Below are 16396 nucleotides of genomic sequence, written 5' to 3' on the forward strand. Positions count from 1 at the left end.
GCTCCCCTCAGAAGTCATAATCTAGATTGATCCATATTACAATGCTCTAAAAAGGGCAGGTTATGCTCCTACATCTGTGCCTGAGCCAGACAATGTAATCACAAGTCATCATCATCTGCAATCCCTCACAGTTGGGGATGATTGCCTTCCATGATTGTCCTATGTGTGGGTCTGAAGATGGCTGATGAGGCCTATCCAAGATCATCAGACTCTGTTGCATCTTAAGCACATGTTTCTGTGTAGGGTGGGTGGCTCTGGGTTCTTGGTTCAGTCCATAAGACACTGTTTCTGCCACTCCCCTTTTTCTGTTTCCTGTTGTCATTATAAGTTTTCAAAGTACTGAAATCCTTGCAACATGCTCTTCTTCCATTTGTGGTGGTCCTCCCACAAGTTGATATCGATCTTGTATTTTTTTCTGTTTGATCCTTCAAGCGCTTCCTCTGCCCTCCTCTTGAGCATATGGCTTGACTGAGCTGCGAGAATTAAATTTGCTTTGGGAGTCTGGAGTTGGGCATCTGGATGATAGGGCTGTGCAAAATAGCTGTGTTTCATTTCAGTTTTGGATTTGGTGTTTCAGAGGGAGAGTGTTTTGTTTCAGTGTTTTGTAGGGCTGTGTGAAATGGCTGTATTTCATTTCATTTTGGATTTGGCATTTTGGAGGGACAGTGATTCATTTCAGTGTTTCAGATTGCTGTCCTGTTTCATTTTGGCCAAAACTGTTTCAAAACTCTTTTGGAATTTCGACACTGTTTCAGTGTTTCGGCCATAGGTTATAATGAGGAATCACAAAACTGCCTATAACTTCGTCATTATATGCATGATTCAGATGAAAACTTCAGGGATGCTAGCCCCATCTGAGGCCACAAAGCTTGCTAAGTTTCAAGGAGATAGATGCAGGGGTTTCTTGGAAACTACACCTCAAACTGCTGAAAGCAAAACTTGTGACGTGTGACTTTGTATGTGTGATAATGCACAGCGGGATGAAAATTGCTGAGATGGTAGCCCCTGTTCTCACCCTCACAACTCCACTGCAACCAGTAAGCCTCAGGCCTCTCAAAGATCTTACAGGTCTGGGCTTTCCCAAGCCAGGACTGTGAGGTGGCTGGAGGTTATCAGGTGCCTCCTACCCACCTTTCACCAGGGAGGTTTGCAGTCCTGGCATTTCTTGGGGCTGCTGCACCACTGGCAGTCTCACCCAGTTTTAGATCATGCCCAGGATGATGTGGGGCCACCTCCTCCCCATATAGCCCCATCCCTTCTATCTCTAAGTTCTTCCTGGCACAGTTGCTCAGTAGGGAGATGCTCTTCCCTTGCTGGCTGGTGAGAAACTAAACTGCTGCCTCCAACTCTGAGAGCAAGGCATTAAATGGCTGCCCTCATTAGCACCTGTCCTGCCATGTACATATGTGGGCATGAGGCCTGCCGGGTTTCAGGCAGAAAGGTGCAAGTTTCTGTAAAATTGCACCTCAAACTGCTGAAAGCAAAATTCGTGTCACTTGTGTGTGTTAAGCGGTTCAGTTGTAGCCGTGTTGGTCTAAGGACATAGCCCAGACAAGCTTCTTAGCATCAATCTGATATTTTTTATTAGACCAACTGAATGGTTGGAGAAATTCTTCTTTGCAGCTTTCAGGCTTAAAAACCCTTTGTCAGGCTGAGGAAGCATCTGCAGTTGCTGTTTGTGCTGTTCCTGGATGGAAGGAATAGTAAAGAAGCCAGAGGCTGGCATTCAAGGCAAGCAAGAAAGCCAGTTAGTGAAAATATAAATTGAGGCATCTGGGGGTGAGAGGCTGGGAGGGAGGGGGTCACAGGGGGGATGTAGCAGGTAAAAGTGGAGAGGTGCCTGCTACCTGGGGAGTCAGATGTCAGGTAGGTTGTAGTATGTCATAAATCCAATGTCTATATTGAGTCCTTGAGTTTCTGTATCTAGGAAGTTGATGAAGTGAAGTTCATAGGCCCGTCTGTGAAAAGCGGTTTGTAAATTAAAACCAGCCCCAAACCTCGCTAACCTCATCACCAGAAGCCAACTTCCTACAGTACAAAACACACTGAATGGATCCAGACCATGCCATGACAAGAAATGCAAAACCTGCCAACATATCTCCAGTACCCCCACAAACTGCGCACCAGAATCTATTACAAACAAGAATACCCAACCACCTGTGGGGGCACATTTCTTACAAAACAACTTCTCTGTCTCTTGTCTCTCAGTCCTGATCCTCAAAGGGAATCCCGCCTCCTCCCCCTACCTCTTCTTAGTTTCTCTTTCCCTGCAAGCCCACCTCCGAAATAGTCTGAAACACCCAAAACATTTCCAAAATATTTTGGATGGATCTGTTTCCTGTTGGAGCTTTGTGTTTCATGTCAGATTCAGATGTTTCAGCCACTGAAATGTCTGAATCTGAAACTAAACGAAATGGCCACCAAAATTTTGCACAGCCCTATTGGATGATCGTCACTTCAATGCTAGCTGTATTTGCTTGCTAGAGAATACTAATGTTGGTCTACCCAGTGGATTTGAAGGGTTTTCCACAGGCAGCACTGATTGAACTTGTCCAGCAACTTGAGGTGTCTCCTGTATGTTTTCTACTTCTTAGCTGAATATGGCAAAGTGGGGTTCAGAACTGCTTGATAAACTATAAGCTTGGCTTTGGATCTGTCATCTCAGTCTTCAAGCACCCATTTCCTCAGGTGTCTGAAGGCTGCACTTGCACACTTGAGGTGATAGTGGATTTCTTCATTGATGTCATCCTTCTGTAAGAGATGGCTTCTGAGGTATGGGAAATACCCAATGTTCTCTAGAGACTCAATATAAATCTGAATTTCCAGAGCTGGCATCTGCTCATTAAGAGCTTGTTTATGGAGGACCTTACTCCACTTCTGAATATTAAGCAGCAGTCCCATTTTCTTGTATGCCTTGGTAAAGATGTTGATGATTGCCTGAAGGCAGTGGTGATGTGTAGGGGGTGCATGGGGGTGCCATAGGGGGACCTTCTGCCTAGTCAGTGCATTTGGCCACCAGGGTTCCCCCACCCTAGTTGTTGACTGGTGTCGCTGACTCAAGAGGTACAGCACCAGTTGCCCATGGCTGAAGGTCTGCTTCTGAGTGAGCACATAGTACAGCATCATCAGCATACTGGAGCTCAGTGACTGAAGTTGGGGTGGTCTTGGTTTTGGCTTGGAATCAGCTGAAATAAAACAGCTTACCATCCATTCAGTATTTCCACTCTATTCTGACTGGAGGCTGGTGGTAGTCAGATGTAGTGTTATAGCGAAGAATATCAAGAGGAATGTTAGTGTGACAATGATACAGCCTTGCTTAACTCCTATCTTAACCCCAAAGGAATCTGTGATATATCTGTCACTGAGCACCTGCACTCATATACCATCATACAGCAGCAAAGAATGGTCATGAATTTCAGTGAGTATCCATGCTTCAGAAGGATCCTCCATAGTGCTTCTCAGTTGAAAGAGTTGAAGGCTTTTATGAGATTAAAGATAGCCATGTAGAGGGGTTTATGTTATTCCTGGCATTTTTCTAGGCAACTGTGACATTGAAACCTACACAGTCAAATGGATTGCAGATTGCCTGAAGGGTCGTACTCAGAGGGTGGTGGTGGACAGGTCATATTCGACCTGGGGGGAAGTGGGCAGCGGAGTCCCCCAGGGCTCGGTCCTTGGGCCCGCACTGTTCAATCTCTTTATCAGCGATTTGGACAACAGGGTGCAAAGCAACCTGTTTAAATTCACTGATGATACCAAAATTTGGGGTGAGGTGAGCGCGCTAGTAGGGAGGGAAAGATTGCAGCAAGATCTGGACAGGTTACAGGAGTGGGCTAACAAAAACAGGATGTGTTTCAATACTGACATGTGCAGGGTGCTGCACTTGGGCAGTAGTAACCAGCAGCACACTTATAAAATGGGAAACTCCCTTCTTGAGAGAACAGAGGCAGAAGGGGATCTTGGAGTCATCATTGACTCCAAGATGAACATGGGCCGACAATGCTAGATCACAGTTGGCAGGGCTAGCCGGACCTTATCGTGCATCCACAGGTGCATCTCAAGTAGGGCCAAGGAGGTGATCCTTCCCCTCTATGCAACACTGGTCAGGCCACAGCTGGAGTACTGCATCCAGTTCTGTGCGCCCCACTTCAGGAGGGATGTGGACAACATTGAGAGGGTCCAGAGGAGGGCCACCTGCATGATCTGGGGACAACAGGGCAGACCCTACAATGAGAGACTGCGGGACCTGAACCTGTTCAGTCTTCACAAGAGAAGGCTTAGGGGGGACCTGGTGACCATCTATAAACTCCCTAGGGGGGACCAGAAGGGTTTGGGAGAGACCTTGTTTCCCCTAGCGCCCCCTGGCATAACAAGGAATAACAGCCACAAGTTGCTGGAGAGTAGGTTTAGATTAGACATCGGCAAGAACTACTTCACAGTTAGGGTGACTAGGATCTGGAACCAACTTCCAAGCGAAGTGGTGCTGGCTCCTACCCTGGGGATCTTTAAGAGGAGGCTTGATGCCTACCTGGCTGGAGTCATTTGAGCCCAGTTTTTCTCCTGCTCAGGCGGGGGGTCAGATTTGAAGATCTACAAGGTCCCTTCTGACCCTACTTCTATGATTCTATGATCTTCAGCAAGTGGAAGGAAATAGTTCAGGAGGGTTCTTGGAATGATCTTTCCTGTGGTGGACACAAGGCAACCCCTCTGTAATTTCCACAGTCAGACTTGTCTCCTTTCTTAAAGATTGTAATGAACATGGTGTCTCTGACGTCATCTGGGATTTCCTCATCTTTCCAGGTTCTTAAGATGAGGGCATGGAGCTGTGATGTGAGCTCCTCTCCCCCCCTGCTGGAAGATTTCAGCAGGGATTCCATCAGCTCCAGATGCCTTGTCATCAGGGATCCTGGTTTTCTCTGTTTAAAAATCACAAATTCTTTGATAATAAATCACAGTTCTCTGATTAAAACCCCCCAAATTGCACTTTTTCCACGGTTAAAATGAAATGCTACTATATATATAGGTATCAGTTGAACACGTTTTATTGATATATTTACAATTTTAAAGCAATTTGGGAGCCAACCAATGCCTCAATCACTATAATGAACTAAATATTAAAAACCTATAGATTTTGGTGTTTGATTTTGGGCAGAGTGGAGCAGGGAGGCACAGTGCTGCCACCAGGAGCCCTGCACCACCATGGCGAGGCACCCCCTGCTCACCTGGCAGCAGTGGGGGGCACAACTCTGCACTGCCGCCCCTGTTGCTGCCATGTGCATAGGGGGCACCTCACTGTGGTGGCGTGGGGCCTCCCAATGGCAGTATCAAGCTTCCCTGCCCCGCTTTGTCCTGCCCACAGGTGGAGGGCAGCAGGGCGAGGAGTCCCAATCCTGCAGCAGCCAGCCTGCATCCATCCCTGCCCTGGATACAAATTTGGGGGGCACATGCCCCCCATGCTGTCCCTGGGAGTATGCACAGTGGCAGGGAGCCAGCCCCACTGCTGTCCCTAGAATGAGCTAACTGCAGCTCCATCCTGCTCCTGCCTGGACCCTGTGGCCATGCATTCCTGCCACAGCCCTAGGTCCCAAGCCCCAGGCCCCACACCCCACCCCAGTTGGGCAGCATCCCCAGCCCTGCCAAACTCCCTTCCTCACTCTGCAGGGCCTCAATTCCTCCCACCCAAGACTTACCTGTGGGAAGGTGTGGTTCCTCTCCATGCTGCCTGGCTGTCATGTGCATGTGTGCACATGCACATGGCACCCCCTTCCTTATTGCCCTTCTCCTGGTGCCCCAGGCCCTTTGCAGGCTGGAATTCTGCCAGCCTGCAAGGGAAAATCCACCATTTCCCACGCTTTTCTCCTTAAAAAGAGAAAATCCACATTTTTCTCCTTAAAATGAGAAAATCTGCATTTTACCGCTTTTTCCCATAGTGAACAGAAAACCCAGATCCCTGCCTGTCATTCTCTATCTGGCTGATGACTTCTACAGTCTGAGCACTCAGGGACCAATCCCTTTGAGACCTAAGGATGGAGGAGACCTGATCAAGGAAAGGGGAGCCATCATGATCAAGGAAAGGGGAGCCAGCAATGCCCGTTGGATTGACCATGTTGAACAGCTTTTCAATCAAGACTGTTGTTGACAAGAGTGTTCACAACTCCATCCCACAACAGCCAGTCAGAGATGATCTCCAACCCTTGACAAGGTGAGGAAAGTCATGAAGCAGAGGAAGAATGAATCACAAATACATGTCAAAGAAAAGAATTTGGCACACTTTTCCACTTCATCACATATTTTGAATTGACATTTGAAGTATTGTTCATTGCTAATAGTTTCCAGATTAACAGTAGCCACTTCCTTTTTTTATGCTGAAAAATTCAAAACAGTTTCAAAATATCAAAAGCATTTACCCAAAGCCTGAAGTGTCTATATGATGTTTGATGAATAACCCAGACTGGCAGAGTTCACTGTGGAATCTTTAGCAAGGCAAAAGAAGCACAAGACATGGACAAATTTGTAGATCTAATGTGTAGCTGAACACTCAAACCAGTGGTTCTCAGTTGGCAAACCATGAACCCCACTGAGGGGTGTCATGACATAGATGCTGCCACCACATGAGCAGACGGGTAAAACAACTCTGTCTGAAAACCTGGTGCATTAAGGCTGCAATCAGCCTAAAGCCTGGCTTGGCTGTAGCCTTTTCCATTGTGGCCCCTTACATGCTTCTCTTGGAAACAGAGACTCCTAGCACAGTTCCATGCACATGCCTGTTTCTGGGAGAAGCATTGGAGGGGCTGGACCAGGAAGAGCTTGCAGAATACAAGGTAGCTTCTGCCTACAGGTTTCCCTTGCCAACCACGGTTTTGAGTATCCCCAGTTAATATTTTGTATACCATTTTGGCTACCGCGGTATTCAGTTTTGAGCTTTCCATGGCCACGCATCAGCCTGCTAACTCCCTGGCCCTGCTTGTGCCTCTCCTCCCCCAGCCGCAGCCCCTGCTCCCCCTGCTGGAGATGTGTACAGTGGTGGGGAGCAGCCCTACCCATGGTGGCAGGGAACAACAGGCCCACTCACCACTGTGCCCTGTTGCCCTGCTTCCCTCCGCCGCAACCTGGCATGGCAGGGAGCAGAGAAGCTGCGCAGGGATCTCCTTGCTTGTTGCTGCTTGCCCTGTGCTGCTCTGGTGATGCAGCTCCTGTGCCTGCCACTGGTTTGAGGGGCGCAGCCCCGCATGCAGGAGGTACATCACCAGGGCAACGTGGGGTGAGCGCTGGCAGGCAAGGAGATCCCCACACGGCTTCTCTGCTCCCTGCTATGCCAGGTCATGGGGGAGGGAAGCACGGTGGCAGGGAACAGCAGGCCCACTCACCTCCCCTTCTCTTCCCTTTCCCTTTCCCTATCTCTCCCCCTTCCTCGGGTAAAAGGCGAACGTGCCAGGGGAGATCCTGCCGCCGCACCCTAGGCACACTCCATCCCCACCCACTGGCACGTACCCCCTATAAGCTAAGTACCCTTAGGGGTATGCCTATGCCCAGTTGCCCACCCTGTGTATTAAAGGTAAGTTAAAATGATTTTTATACATTATTCAGTATTCAAGTCCCTAACCCCATTTTTCCCATAACCCTTTAGTTTTACCAACCAGGATTTTGCCAACCATGGGGACTTTCCGGAACCTAACCCTCGCAGTGGGTGAGGGAAACCCATACTTCAGGCTGGTCACAGCCCTAATAAAGCAGGAGGAGTGTGCATGCATGCCACAACCCTTTCTGGGCTGGCTGTGCAGCAGGCGTGACTCTGAAAAGGTTGAGAACCACTGACTTAAGCCTTAATGCTATATAGCTCTTATTTTACTTATATCTCAGCTGACATGCATTTGATTTCTATCTGTAGGCAACCAGGAATTTCTAAAGGTAGGAACCAGAAAGTCAGTTCTGCTCTGGTCAGTTCTGAGAAGCCAGAGGCATCCGTACTTGTGAATTTAGGAGAGGCGACTACTTGCGTAAGAAATTCTAGAATAGAATCTAATGCATTTGCAAGCTAGTCTACTGCGAGTCTCACTATAATAATCATACAATATCAGTGCTAACTCATAAACCTTGAAGGGCATAACCCCTTACCATCACCACACTCACATTCTTAATGTTTAATTTTAAACATCAGTGGCATTACATCCCAAATTTTAAAGGACAGTCCTTGCTGCTCTGTTTGCAAGCAGGCAGGGGTCCACTTGAGGAAAAGAGAAGGCTCAACTCTGTAAAAGACATTGTGCAAGAATGGGGAGGGGTTAATTGTCCCTACGCCAGCAAAACATACTTTTCTTTGCAAGCTATTAGACACGTGGTGGTGCTGGGCCTGGAAGGAGGGCTTCCTGTCAGCCATATTCAGGAGAATACTCTTCATTCCATCAGCCTGCATGAAGATGTGGGACTTGCATGAAGCTTGTCAGAAATCTGGAAGCTGGCAAGTCTGCTTCAGAATCAGTGACCCTGGAAGGCTGGGATCCCTTGCTACAGGGAAAACTGCTGGTGGATTTAGCCCAGAGCTGGGGACCCTGGAAGCGCCCTACACCTGCTCAGTGAAAATGATTGCTGTTAACATTGAAACTGACAGGACTGTCAATTGCACTGTGCAGCTGGAGGCTCTGGGGAACTTCCAGTTCATGGGTAATTTAAACAAATTTTGGGTTCAGTCCAATTCAAACCAAGTTTTAAAAAGATAATTATTTCCCATAAGTCGGATGCCTCCCCCCCTGTTTTGCAGCCAGTTCTGGTGTGGACCTCTTCTACCCTTACTATACAAACATCAGCAGGAGGGGACCTACAATGGCAGAAGGAAGCTCCACCCCTCACTCATCTCACAGCAACTAGGATTGCCTCCTCTGAGAGCTGTGCAAGCACCTTGCTGTTCAGTAATCACTCAGAGCCAAGGGGTCTGATGGAGAGCTACAAACCTTTGGTGCCTTAGTTTACACTGATCAGGATTGTGTGGCATGCTAATTTGCACAATGTTCTTTTCAAAATGGCTCTTGTGAAAGACTTAAAATTACCATTCCTCACAGCACCTTGGCTCCATTTCCAGGGTCTTGTTGGGGACAATGAGGCAATCGAACCAGGGTGTCTCCTATGCTTCCCCACACTGGATAGGGTTTAGGGTTAGCAATCTCCCAGCTGTGGATTTCCTCTCAGCTCTTCTTTCTCTTGAGCAGCAGGCTGCCAGATTTAGGCATGTGCTGCTTATGTTGTCCAGCCTGTGTATGATGATAGTGCAGTGACATCAATCAACACATACTCAAATGCTTCTGTGAGCCAGGGCCCTAGTCACAGGCCTATTGAGCCTAGTGCTTAATCTGGCACTGCTTCTGCTCTTTATTTAAGACATTCAGAGTTTTAGTTTTGACATTAATTTCAATTGGGGCTGAAAATGTGCCCCCAACAACCCAAGCCTTATATGTGAGTATGCCAACATGTGCAAGCAAAAAAGTAAAGTGAAACCTTCCATGGCTACTGAACACGGCTGTATTCATAGCTTTGTATATAACTGATTTACATTGTGGAAGGCTTTATGGCTCAGGAGTTTGGGAATGGGATGCAGATCTTTTCACCTCTGTGTCACTTATTTAAATAGCATTCTAGGCAGTAGTAACTAGTTGTTAGAGGTTTGCAGCCTTTGGATGTCCTGTTGAAATGGATGGGTGGTCTCCGTCCTAGTCCTAAAAGGATGTTTAGGTGTCTAGCAGCAAGGGACTTCATTGGATTTGTCAGGACAGTCCTGTTTTTGGGACTTAGGTGCTTCAGCCTATGGTGCTTTGTAAACCTTAAAAGATGAGTTCTTTGCCCAGTTGAGCTTATAACATACCTGGAGGAAAGATACCTGGGGGATAAATAATAGCAGTGGAGGGACATGAGGATGGGAGAGCTTATTTAAGTGCAATCTTTTCATCAGCAGATGTGATATCTCTGTCAGGGCTGATCTAGATTGGCTAAACAATGTTCTGAAATGTAAACCAGTCATCAGAGCTGTCAGCCTAGCACTTTTAATCTATACTAAAATCACTTAAAAATATTAGAAAAAAATGGGGGAAGACCAATCATTTACAGGCTGATCTCAGGTGATATAAATGTTATTCTGTTTTGATCAATGACACCTAAAATAATGTGTTCTATTATGGGCATTATGCTATCAGAAATATATTGACAAATAAAGGAGCATAGAAAGGTTAGCAGCAACATTTATGATAGGGCTGGAGGAAGATAACAAAATATCATGGGGTAACTGTCGACAAATATTAGAAGGTAGTAAACACCATAGATAGAGACAAATAATTGCATGTGATATGGATGAAATAAAGAAGGTGAAACTTTGACTGTGTTGGGAAGAAAGGTAAAATAGTCTCCCTAGGAAAGCTGGATGTTTTAACTTATTTTCTAACTTGATTTTAAAAATAATTTTTTTTTTTACATTTAAAATTCTTCAAGAACAAGCAGAGAGCTGGTTTCATTGCAATTCTAATAGTCAAAACTGAAATATGAATAGGTTTTTAAACTGCAGATTGCCAGGCCTCTGACCTAGCAGTCCAGTGTTGCCATTACACAACTTGAATATAGATTTCATAAACGGAGGTGAGATACAGAATTAGGACGTAGAAAATTTGGAATTGAAAACTACACAGTGCTGTGCTTCAGCAACACATGTACAAAATGTGTTTCATAGTTTGCTTCTTCCTGGTAGGACAGACTAGCACATAGAGGCAAGTGATTGACTAAGTTGTAATTAGTGGTTTGGGGATCTGGCTTAATATCCGCCAGAGATAGGCTGAAGGCTGAGATCACCAATCTAATTTCACTTGTCTAGGCATCAGGCTGGAAGGAAGTGTGGTCCCCATAGTAAAGACCACCACTTTATTTAGTAAGCCATGTAATCCTCTTGTGTAACATGAGTAATAATATCACATTACATGCACTGTAACTAACAAATTACTAAGATTGATCTTAGAACTCCATAGAGAGAATGACAATTTACTTCCCCCCTCTAGAACAGTTGCCTAAACCAAGTTGCAGATTCCAGCATAGAAAAGGGGAAAAAGGATCATTAGCCAATTACTGTGAATACCCCTATTCATTTCTCCAAAAAGTTATTCTTTATTAACCTAGTTATTGCACAGTGGAATAATTTACCAGAGGACACTAACAAAAGCAAACAGCATTTCAGAAAAATGGAAGTGTTAAGTTGTTAGACAGCTGTTAAGGAGGAATAAACTGTGATTTCCAATACACAGTTTAATCTCTTCTCATTTTAACCTCGACTCATTTTAGAGTCTAACAACAATGTCTCATGTGCTGGGGGGGTGGGGGGATAGGAGGGAGAATTGAACAAAGCTTACTATTTTCTTCCTTCTGTTTATAAAAGGGATGTGTTTCTGACTCGATGTGGAAAGATGATTCAGATTTTTTATTTTCCCATTTCCTGGGGTAGAAACCAATGTTACTGCAACAGCATTTTAGAAGGTATGCTCTTGTAGTGTATTTGAAGTCTCAGTTGGGCCTAAAAGTCGAGATCAAAATAGAGCACTCTGTGGGGAAAAGAAGAAACATTAGCAACCAAAATAAATCTTTTGTACAGATTTGTGTGTGTGTCTGTTAGTCCCAAGAACTTCACAGTCCTTGGATCTCCCTGATCCTGCCATAGAATCTGTAACCTAACAGGAGTACATCTCTGTAAAATATGCGCTGAACAAGGAAATGTGTCAAGCAAGAATTGATACAAGCCACCCCACCCTTGCAAGTTTTTCAGTGTTTTCTTTTCCCACCTGCTCTGTTGAACACAAAAAAGCATTTTGGTTTTTCTGCAGATTCTGAACATTTGGAGGCAAATTTTTTAACCAGACACTGAGTCCTTTGGAAAGTCTGTCCACTTATTTTGGTACCTGAGTGGACTTGAGTGTTTCAGAAAAGCCTGATTCTTTGAAAGACAGTCCTCTGTGGAAAGTCAAAGCAATGAGCAAGAAGGGAAGGTCTCTGCCACAAAAGTTGGGTGTCTCCTAATGCTGCATTCAGGGAAGAGATGGAGTCCCTTTGGACACAGGCACATGAACAAGTTATGCAAAATGAACAAAGGTGGGGATTTACAGTACTCCAGTTGATCCTCAGTAATTGCCCACGTTTACACTTTCACCCCACAGTAAAGCCAAGAGAAACCACAGTAACTGTGGTTACTGTGCATGTTCTTCATTAAGCCTTTTTTAGTGAGAGGGGGAAGCTGCCATGGATTAGCTTTCATTTACTGGGGGTAAGAGATTCATTTACCTGGCGTACTTTGCGTACCGTACTTGAACTGACATTTGAAAAGCTCAGAAATGGTGAGGGTCACAGGAAAGCAACATAGTCTGAATCTCCCAGGCTAAACCTTACCGTTTTGGCCTTTGTTTCTCTGTCTTATCCCTCTCACTACTGTAAGAATTAGAAGAGTAGATGGTAAACTGATCACTGCTGTTTTTCTGCGTATATGATCTAACATCAGTTTAGCATATTTGAAATAACTGCAGTTGGAAGCAGAAAGGAGACGAGATTCTTGGGAAATCTTTCTTTTGGAGAATAGATTCAGTGTAATGAAGCTCATTGATCAAGTTTCCATCAACATTGGACAAATTTACTGCGTGTGGTGATGCAAGTTAATTGGGAAGTATAAAGATCTTTTTCCAGGTCAAGCAATAGGAATGCTGATGGGTGTCACTTGTATGGCAGGATGAAGCAGTAAAGCTAAGATCTTTTTAAGTGTTACTCCCCTCCCATGAAACCATAAGTCTTGATTACACTGGGAGTGCGTCATTGGTGTAAGAATTCCAGCATGCTAAATAAGTAAAGTATTCCTTACATGGATGCACCTATGCCAGCAAAACTGCACATTATATGGAATATGTTCAAACCACCACTCATAAGGCCTCCTTACATCCCTGTCAGCTCAGCTACTTAAGCTTTTAAGGGGGGATGTTTCCCTTTTGGGCATTTATACAGTGCCTCGTGCTATGGACTCCTTTCTCATTTAATGAAGGTAGGCATATACATAGAAATCCAGATTTTGTTGAAATCAATGACCAAATTCCAAGTAACTTCAGAGTTTGGCCTAAAGAACTTTCAGGTGTTTTAGCAGCTTTTGCAGTGCAGGTGTGTTATATAATTATAGTGTTACCATTATAATAACTATATTATTATATACATATTTACTTGGTTTAACATGGAGATTAAAGCCCCATCTTGGAATCAACTACAAGGCAAAGGGTGGGGGGAGTAAATACAGTACTAAAACAAATACAGGTTACAGGCCTCTGCCAAAGAAGTTTAACAATGTCTCCCATTACAAAATCATGAACTGACCTGTTCAGACAGAGAGTCAATTTGTAAAGTAGGATTCATGTGTGAATCTGCCATCTAACGCTACTCTTTCAACATTGTCACAATTGTCACTGATGGGGAAAGAACTTCAGAATAAAGCACACACTTGCTTGGTCTTCAAGCTTTAATAGCTTTTTGGCAGCTGTGTGATCTTGTTAAGCTCCAAGATGCAAAGCACAGTTGTTTTCAAAATTCACTGCCAGCGGCTGTGACAGATGCTTTTTGGAATGACACCCAGTGAGCTGTGAAACTCATGCAGTCAAGTATTTGTCCACTTGTCCTTATCTCATGTGTTATGGGAATATGTTTACATTCACTCTGTCTCAAGGATTTTTTTTCAATTGGATGAAGTGTTTTACAAATACAGTATTGCACTTACTGCAAAATATTTTCAAGAAATTATGTTAAATTCTGGTCCCCTCAATGGCCAGGAGTTGTTTAAAGTCATTGAAACATAGCTTTGTCTGTTTAACGGATTCCGTCTTGAGGTTAACTATTTGTTTGACATGGAGAATGGGATTTCTAAGTTTATTTTGTCAGAGAATAATAGGATAAGATTTATGGATAGTGCAGGATTTGCCAGCTAGTGGTCATCATAACTACATGCAATCTGGGAGAATGAAACTGAGACTCGTATTGCTCTGGCATGGTTATGATTTAGTGTGGCATGCATCTTTCAGGTCTCTGCTGCTTTTTTTCTATTTACAGCACATCCAGTTCTCATGGCTGCAGCTGATAGGGCTCCCCAGCTCTTCATGGCATGGATCACTTTTTGGTTGTAAGACAAGCATTCAAAAGAATTTTTCCAACTATTTAAGTTGGTCTAATAAAAGATACCAGATTTATCCAAAGATCCTTGTCTGCGTATGTCCTTAGACCAACATGGCTACAACCTATACAGCCTTACGTGTAGGTTTTATGTGATGGTAGAAGCAGGTGAAAATGGCCTCTGTAATAAATCTACTTTCTAATGTTTTCTTTTTTCAGTTTCAAACAGTTCCTGGCTGCCTAAGGAAGTGGTTCTCAACTTTTTTGGACTCAAAGCACCACTTTATAGTCTCAAGGCATCCCTTGGAAAATGTGAGATATTAGTTTTCTTTCATTTTTTGACTACAGAAAAATACTAGAGCAATGCTGCTAACAAAGAATTCAGAAAGATCACAATAGGTCAGAATTTTTTAACACTATGGATTCCTATATACAACCTCTGGGTTTATCTTTTGAAGTATGTTTGCACATCTAACAGTGCTAACATTGTGTGGTACCCCACAGCACCCTTGAAAAGGTTGAGAATCACTTCCCTAAGGCACTTCAAGTTAGGCACTGAGGAGGCCAATCTAGATTACTTTTTGGTATGCATAACCCAAGTCTAGGTTACCTCGGTCTCATTTCAAGCCAAAATAGAAGTGTCCAATAAATATAGACATTGACAAAGTTTGTAGATGTTGGAACAGGGTCAAGCTGGATTGTTTTTTCTGGATTTTGATGTTTACATTCTGCTAAAACTAGTTTAAGTTCCAACAAGGACAGTTTATATCTGGCCCTTTGACTCAGTTCCTCATTTGCAAAGTGCAAATGAGACTTCTCTCTCTCACAGAAGTGTTGTGAAAATAACTGTTAAGGTGAAGTGCTCAAGTAGGAAGGTAATGGGAGCTCTAGACATTTTTATGGTAGATGGACTTGTAGAGAAAACTACAGTGGTGCCCAGCCCTTGCATATGGACTGTAAGAACAGAGATTTCTTGTGTCTTTGCTTTATAGGGAGGATTCAGACAAATTCTTCTCACTATCCCATTAGGATAAAATATAATGTTAATAGGCTTTATGTCTTAGGACATGGAAAATCAGAAAGAGTAAGGCAATGGAATTAGATGTTGTGATATTGCTATAATTTGAAGGTGTGTAGTGCAAGTTGCGATGCTCACCCACCAGAGCTGGTTAAGAAATAATTAAAGTTAGGGAAGTTCAGCAAAGTAGGGAATGGAGTGTACTCTCTCAAGTGATTCCATATTACTCATATACATTTCAGTTTTGATTCTGCAGTGTCTCGTGTCAGACTTATACAGGATCATGTTCTTGGTTTTCAAGTCCCTGCCTATCTCATGACTTCCCCCCTACTCCCCAAAGAGAGGGGAGGTCATTTGTCATTTTTATAATACTCTCATGGCATCCCATTGCTGTCTTTTAATCTTGCTAAGGCAAACATGTCAAAAAAACCTCTCTGACATCACTGTATTTTCCTACATACAATACATCCTGAATCAGTTACTCAACATGTTTTTGAAAGGCAGAACGAAGAAAAGAAGTTCTTTCCATGAAAAGGCTAGTAAGTAGGAGTAGATAACCAAGTAGCAGCTTCTGCAGCAGGATATTCTACTGAGGGAAAGAGAAAGTATCCACAACTAACAGCTTGCAGCATTGCTTTTGCTTTCTACAAGGTATTTCTTTGCTTTTTATGTATACCCTAATTTCTAGCAGCTACATTTTGGGGGGAGAAAGGTGCATGTACACAAGGAAATACAGTAAGTGTAAGACTGAATCATGGGAGAGCAACTGTTTTCATTGAAGTATAAATTCAGGAATTGACAAATGAGACAGCTGAGCCCATCAACCTCTCACTGTGGCTATACCTAAGGTCAGAAGCAAGCAGAAGCACATAATGCCAGCATGCCATTTTATCAGGTGACACCCTAATATCTCCAACAAGCACTGTATTGCTCTGTCTGTAGTGAAAATCCCTCTGGTGATGGTGCATTAGCTTTTCTTTAGGTCTCACTCCCCTGTGTTTTAATAAGATTCTTTTTTTTTTCCTGGGAGATCACTGGAAGTAGAGTTCTCCTCTGCGACCACTCTGCTCATGTTCTTCTCATTTTGGTGTTGTCTCTGCTATGTATGCTAGTAAGTCCAACTCAAAGATTTCCTAATTTTGAGGCTATTACTTGTTATGCCAATTCCTTTAGTACAAAAAGAAAATCTGATCAATAACTGTACAGTTCTGTGACAATGAATCT

The sequence above is a fragment of the Gavialis gangeticus genome, unplaced genomic scaffold (genome assembly GCF_001723915.1).
Source record: "Gavialis gangeticus isolate Ggan-Ray unplaced genomic scaffold, GavGan_comp1, whole genome shotgun sequence".
Taxonomy (NCBI): Eukaryota; Metazoa; Chordata; order Crocodylia; family Gavialidae; genus Gavialis; species Gavialis gangeticus.